The sequence below is a fragment of the Theobroma cacao genome, chromosome 8 (assembly GCF_000208745.1).
Source record: "Theobroma cacao cultivar B97-61/B2 chromosome 8, Criollo_cocoa_genome_V2, whole genome shotgun sequence".
NCBI classification, from domain to species: Eukaryota; Viridiplantae; Streptophyta; class Magnoliopsida; order Malvales; family Malvaceae; genus Theobroma; species Theobroma cacao.
The window spans coordinates 8037970-8045413 of NC_030857.1; the positions used below are offsets into that span (position 1 = coordinate 8037970).

Consider the following 7444-nt stretch of genomic DNA (forward strand, 5'->3'; position numbering starts at 1 on the left):
CAAAGAAAAAGTGTGATTTTTCAAGGAATCAAGTGTTTAAAGGTATGATTTTTCAAGCTTAGCTTAAGATTTATCATTTCCATGCATTTCTCCTTATTTTCTATGGTTAAATTATGTGTTTTGATGATGGATTCAAATCTGATCATATGGGTTTAGAGAGAGAAAGTTGTTAGATTAATTTGATTTTGAACTATGTTAGTGTTTAGTGTTAGTTTAGCATGTTTATGAGTAAAACAACAAGAAAAATATTCATTTTCTCCATGAATTTCTCTAGGCTGAATCTAGCCAATGGTGTGTGAGGATGAGGTTGACTTTATTTTAAGAGAATTAGATGGAAAAATGATGAATTATGAGGTTGGAAATTAAATGGGAATTTTTGGTGCAAAAAAATTAAAATTTTTACCCACTAGGGGTAAAAGCGTAATTTGTGATCCGAACTGATAAATTGGACCACATTCACAGTCATTGAGGTATTGTGGATATAATTGGATAATTGAAATTGAAATGGATGGACTTGGAGTTGAATTGGAGATTTTAGAAATTTACACCGTGTATAGGCGAGTTAGGTCGGACACTGTGATTAAGCGATTGTCCAAACATTTCACACCCTATCTAGTGCATACGCATGGATAAGAGCCTGAAATAATATATATTGATTTGACACAAATTATTGAATTTTTTGTGTCATGTATTGTGGATAGGTGGTGAGCTATCTGATACGGGTAAAAGACTACACCCGAGGACCGAGAATAGGAGTATATCTACTCCTAGTACAGTGAGTAAACTTACTATCGTCTTAATTATCTAGAGTAGATTTATTTAATTGTGTGATTTTATGGAAAAATGGTTTAATTGGAAAATTATTGTGTTTTATGGGAAAATGAGATTTTATAAAATAATTTTATAAAATTTTTGAAAATTTAATAATGATTTCAAAAATAGAGTAATTGGAGACCTATACTATGATTGTGTTGTTTATCCATGATTTTTCATTAAATGGCTTATGATAAATGTGGGTATGACTGGTTATTTTTATGATTTAAAGAATATGTGAACTGCTTTGATTTGCCTTGAATGTGTTAAGTGAGCCATGTCATACTATTGTGATTTTATTGGTTGGTGGATTATAAAGTGGGCACTGCAGTGACGGGGGTTCCGTGGGCCAGCCTAATTAGAGGGGCACGGTTCCCAATTATTGAGCTTACCTCGATTGGAGAGGCGCGTAGGATAACTCCCGAGGTAGAATTTGAGTACACTTCACGTTGGCCACCACGTGAAATTGGGACTCAGCCAACGCCAAGGAACGACTGTGTTGTCAGAGGTGAAATGTGTTTGTGTGTGTGACAATAAACAGCCTTGGCGATCTCGGTAAGATGCCTTCACGGGGTATCCCCGAGAATGAATTTTTGGCAAGGGCTAAGTTTTTGAAAAGTACATAAGCCATGTTGAGTAATTGGATGAAATCCAATTATTTATATGGGTTGGGGTGAATTATTTTAATTGTCTCATATTACTCGACTTTATATTATTTTGATGATGTCTGTCTACTCACTAGGATTTTACAATCTCACCCCTTTTTTCTATACATTTTTCAGGCTCAGAATAGGCAATAGACTGTCAATTGCATCGAGAAGTAAATTTCGGAGTTACATCCTAAAAAGCAAGATTATAGACTTAAGCCTTCTCAGTTATTTGGGGGCCCATGTGTCATTGTAATTTAAATTGTATACTCTAGTTTTCTATATTACAGTATGTATAAATTTATTTTGTTTTTATGTGTAGAAAACTAATTTTTGATATTTCAAAAATATATATATATTGTTTTACATTAAAATAGATTATTTTAATTAATATTTTTATTTATTTTATTATTCAAAAAAAAAAAAAGAGGAATAGAAAAATTGGTACAAAAGCCTTGCGAGGTTTCGAAAGGCATTCGGGGGAAGAATGTCTGTCGAGGCTTCGCGGCAGTTGTCACGAGCTCGATGGGAGTTCTGAGTCGTGACACATCACCAAAAAAAGACACGATTGGCCGATCCTTATACCAATAAATCTCACGATTTGGAGAAACGACAAGAGGCTTTTCCCCAACCGTGACAGACAAAAAAGACTTTTTGAGTGTGTGTGGAGAAACAGGGGGTTGTTTTGTGCATTGTGCGGCTTGCGGCTGGTCAAGAATGGGTGGCGGTTGTAACTTTTCTCGTCCTTGTGGGTTGCTTGTGGACGTCGTAGGGTGTAAGGGAGCAGTAGCTGTCAGCGACTGGCCTTGGGGAGGGTCCGACGGCCTGCCAGCCACCAAACGATGAGTGTTTGGGAGGGAGGGGAAGGCGTGGGAGTTGAGAGCATTTTCCATTTTTTTATACCATTTTGACTCCATATAATTAAACTAAACAATTAAACAATTAAGTTATTGGGTCTAATTGATTAAATTTGTTTAACTAAGTAATTAAGCCTAATTGATTAAAATTGTTTAATTAAATTGTTGGGCTTAATTAATTAAATTGTTTAATTAAGTTATTTGGCCTAATTGATTAAAATAAACAATTAAGTTAATTGGGCTTCTAAAGGACTTAATTAAATTATTTAAACAAATTATTGGATTAATTGGTAATTAAAAAATAGTTCTGTAACTAGGGTTTAAAATTAATCCAAGGTATAAATACCTTGCTATAGCCTCCAAACAAAAGGGTGGAAACGACCAAAAAAAAAAAAAGAGTGAATGACACATTAGAAATTTTTTTGTCTTGCCGTTTTTTGTGTGAAGAAAAAATAGTTTTTCATTCACTTCATTTTTTTTGTGTGTTCAGCCCCACAATTTTGTGTGGATTATGAGTTTATGAAACTCATCTTTGCTAGCACATTGTCAAGGCATAGCACTCCCAATCCTTAAAGAAAGATTTTCTCATTCATTGGTGTGGATCACCATTAGAAGCTGCACAAGGATTCCTTGGACAACTTTGGTTTGTAACAACCGGGCTGAGATGGTTGAGCTTTTTGAAGGCTGATTTGGTTATTTAATAAAAGATTCATCAACCTTTGTTATTTAGGTAAAGTGATATAATCATATACTTTTTATTTTAATTTAATTATGTACTCAATTTGGCATGAAAGAAATCATAGGAAGGTGAGGCGTAATTTAATTTTTTTAAATTTATTTTCACTGCGTTTTATTTGTATATGATGCATGATCAGCCCTCACCCAATAGTGGTATTAGAGCCCTTTTCATGCCATTTGAGTGCTTGTTCATGTTCAATGGATGCTTGATTAACAAATAGTTGTTTTGTATTTTGATTTTGGTGCAATTTTGTTAAAATCGATTTTTCAAAAATCTGCTTTGCCAATTTCATTTATTCTCTCCAACAACCTTTGTACCCTCCTTTAATCTTATCCGAACTTATTTGAATCATATATAGACTTGACTAATGTGTGTTTTACATTGTGCTAAGGAAGCACAAGAGAAAGGGACACCATAAGGCACGATTTTGGAGGCTGTCTTGCAAGGCAGCAAACACACGGTTTTAGGTGCAAAATTTTGCTTCTATTTGTGCTTAATTTCCAGCAAATAAAATATGTAATTGTTACACATTTATTGCTCGATATGTGGACAACAAAATCATGATATGTTCATGATTGAATAGGCTGATTTGAAGCAACAAATTGGAGCAAAAAGTGAAAGCAGTCCAGCTCACTGTTATGACATGAATTTCAGTTTTAATTAACAAGAAAGTCTTGGAAATTAATTCTGAAAAATTCCAAGAAAATTATTTTTATTAAAATGTTCAATAAGGATTATTTCTGAAAAATATCATGGTCAAATATGCTAATTTCGAGCAAGAAAATTGGTTCAAATATAAATCTATTCAGCTCACTATTTTGGCATGAATTTCAGTATTAATTGACAAGAAACTCTTGAAAATTATTTCTATCACAACCCGAAACCTCCCTCAGGCCCATGACAATCGTCACGACGTCCCGATTGACACTCATTATTCGGAATGCCAACCGGAACCCCGCAAGGCTTACATATCAGTTTCTTTCCTTTCCTGTGAGCAATCTTTGTTAAATATCGAGTTTTTAGAGAATATACACTATTTTAGATCAAAAACAATCAAAATAAAGTTTTCGCCACACAGGAGTATTTTGATCATTTTTTCTCAAAAATTTTGAAACTGGTTAAAACGTAATATATAAGTACAAAACACATAATTCATATTCAAAATGAGTTTAAAAGTCTAAAATCTTCATTTAAAACGAAATTACGGTTATTTGAATATAATAAGAAAATAAAAGAAATATTAAGGGAAATATTCTATTTTCTTATAAAACAATATTTATAGAGTTATACGTGAATAATTTTTATAGCGTAAAAGCTAAATAAATTTATACATATTGAAATACAGTAAGCCAAAATATTTAATTTAATTTACAATAACAAGAGGGCCTTCGAATAAACAAAAGTAAAGAGGATTGTGAACCTACGGTTTGGAAAATGCAGATCCAATGGTAGTCCTCGATGAGATCAGCTATCTACAGTCTATACTAAACTTGAAATGGGTGGAAAGGAGGGTGGTGAGATTATAAAATCTCAATGAGTAAACAGACATTATCATAAATATCTAAAGGCGAGTAAAATGGAGGCAAGTTTAAACTACAAATTTCAACCCATTTCATAATGTTTTCAATTTATTTCTTAAACCATAAAATATTTGTAACTTACCAAAACAGTTATTAAGGCTTATGTCTTTTATTAAAATAAGGTTTAAGCCAAAAATAATCCTCGGGGATACCTTGGCCGAGGCATCTAACCGAGTCCGCCAAGGGTGTCAAAATATTCACACGTGAAACACATTTTTTATTTTTAAAACAAGTCGTTCCTTGGCGTTGGCCGAGTTACACATTCACGTGGAGGTTCGACGTGAAGTGAGCTCTAATACTACCCCGGGAGTTACCCTCCTCGCCTCTACAACCGGAGTAACTATATAACTGGATTTACCGTGCCCCTCTAATAGGCAGTCCACAGAAACCCATCACTGCAGTGACTAACCTACCAATTTTAATAAAATTTCGACAGTATAGCGTGACTTTTATTTATTAATCCAGCATGCATAGTAAAAACAACTTACATAAATTTTCCAATGCACTCACAAAATATAGCCACATATACTCATTTCTCATAAGCTATTCCTAGGAAAATATATATTTTTCAAGTCAATTTGCAGCCTCCAATTACTCAATTTCATAATCAATACAATATATTTTTATTTGTCACATTTATTCCTAAAACATAAAAAATCCCATTTTAATCTCCTTTTCATTTCATAAAATACATAAAGGGCATTTAAAAATAAACTTTAGATAATTTACAATAATAATAAGTTTACTCACCGTTTGTACAAACTAAAAGCTTTCTAAGCGCCCCGATCACTACTCGTCGGGTACGACTTCTTTGCCTTTTCCGGAAGGCTCTCCTCCTAGACACATTACAAAAATTTACACAATTCATCACATTGATGCTAAATCACTATATAATTAACTTAAATCCTATACTAATGCATGGTATGAAATGCAATAGCCTAAAACGGCTTAAACGCGGTATTAACCTATTTTTGGCACTTTGCCCGATAAATTGCTAACGCGCTCCATTTTAGCTCTAAATCATCCCATTCTCTCTCCAACATTTCTAACCATTAAATATCAGCCAATAACCTTCTAAAAACAACAAAATCAGCTCACTCCCTTCCTTGGAAAATTCGGCCAAAAATGGGACATTAACTCGGTTAATTTTCTACTTTGTTTTTCTATCACGTTTAATCGTTTTTCATCATTTTCTCTTCATTTTCCTTAGAATAAAATCAATTCATCATCATTGTACAGCATTGAGCATCCAGCCAAGAGTGGGTATTGTGAAAATTTAATGATTTCTTGCCCAATTTAATTTCTAAACACATTTAACTAACTAAAACTATCAATTTAACTAAAAATCAAAACCTAAAAATTTCAATTTCTCTCCCCTAGAATTTCGTCCAGCCCTTGATATCACTTTTTGATCTCTCTCCTCAAGCATGCTAAATGGAAATAAAGGCATAGGAAAGGTAGAAATCAAGCTAAAATCGAAAAATCTTACCGTTAGACGCGTAAACGGTCGAAAACCGCGAATTTCCCTTTGAATTTTCTTGTTTCTCTTTGGTTTTTCTTTTTTTCTTCCTTTCCTCTCTATTTCCTCTCTTGTTCTTCCTTATGGCCGGCCAGCACTCAAAATTTGGGTTTAAATGGGCTGACTTTTCATTAAAATAATATTATATCATTAAAAAAATACCACGTGTCACTTTCCCATTGGCCCATTTTTAAAATTTCATCCATTTGTTTCCAAATTTTCACCATACACTTGTCCCACATATCCATAGCTTAGATAAAATTCTCAGACTTATCTAAAGTCTCGGTGGAGTAATTTTAAAATTTACACTTTTACCCCCGTAAAAGTGAAAAATTACATTTTTGCCCAAAAAACTGAAAAATTGCCCATAGACATATTTTTCATCCCTTATACTCATACCATTCTCCAATTTGTCAAATTTGATCTAAATTCTCTCAAAATATCAAATTTTGTCCGCGGGTGGCAAAATTATGATTTTGCCCCTACACTCTAGAAATCACCAGAATTAAACTTTTCACTTCCTATCATTAAATTATACTCCAAATAGTTAATCTTGGTAAAAAATTTCACTCCTTGATCAAATTATTATCTTAGGTGGTAAAATGACGACTTTTACCCCTGAACATCAAAATTTCTAATTTTACCCCAAATGAACCCTCGAACTCCGAACAATCATTTTTTTAGTCATTCCTAGACTATAAAATATTAAATTTTATCCTACAATCTCTATTTGAACTAGTTCGAGGTTAAATCAACTCAAGTGTACCGTTAGATACGATACCATGTTTCGTCTTTTCTTAAGTGCTTTCCTAGCATAATAACATGCTACTCAATGCATGTATGTCATGACATGTATTTATAGGGTTGGGTTTTACAATTTCTGAAAAATTTCAGAAAAATTATCTTTATCAAAATTTCAATGAGGATTATTTTTGGAAATTTCATGGCCAAACAAGCTGATTTAAGCTATTAATTATTAAAAGTTTGAAAACAGTTTAGAAAATAGTTATAGCTTGGAAATAGGTTTTGAATGGCAAGATAATCTTGCAAAATTAATTCTGAAAATTTCAGAATATTATCCTTATTTGAAAGGTTCAATTAAAGGATAAAATTTTGAATTTGAATTAATTTTTGAGTGGCTGGACACTTAACTAAATTAAAGAATGTCCTTTACATATGAAAGGGCACTCATGACAAAGGTTGTGCATGGTGCCGCCACACATGGATGCCGCACCTCCCATTGCCATGGATGCAACCACTTTATGGAAAGAGGTTGTTTGCTGGAGAAA

The 7444-nt window shown here is 33.1% G+C and overlaps 1 long non-coding RNA gene across 1 annotated transcript; it reads left to right on the forward strand.

Annotated features, from left to right (window-relative positions):
* Positions 1-1761, forward strand: LOC108663067. Its single transcript, XR_001928984.1, has 3 exons — positions 1-42; positions 702-775; positions 1596-1761. It is a non-coding gene; the product is annotated as an uncharacterized LOC108663067 (long non-coding RNA).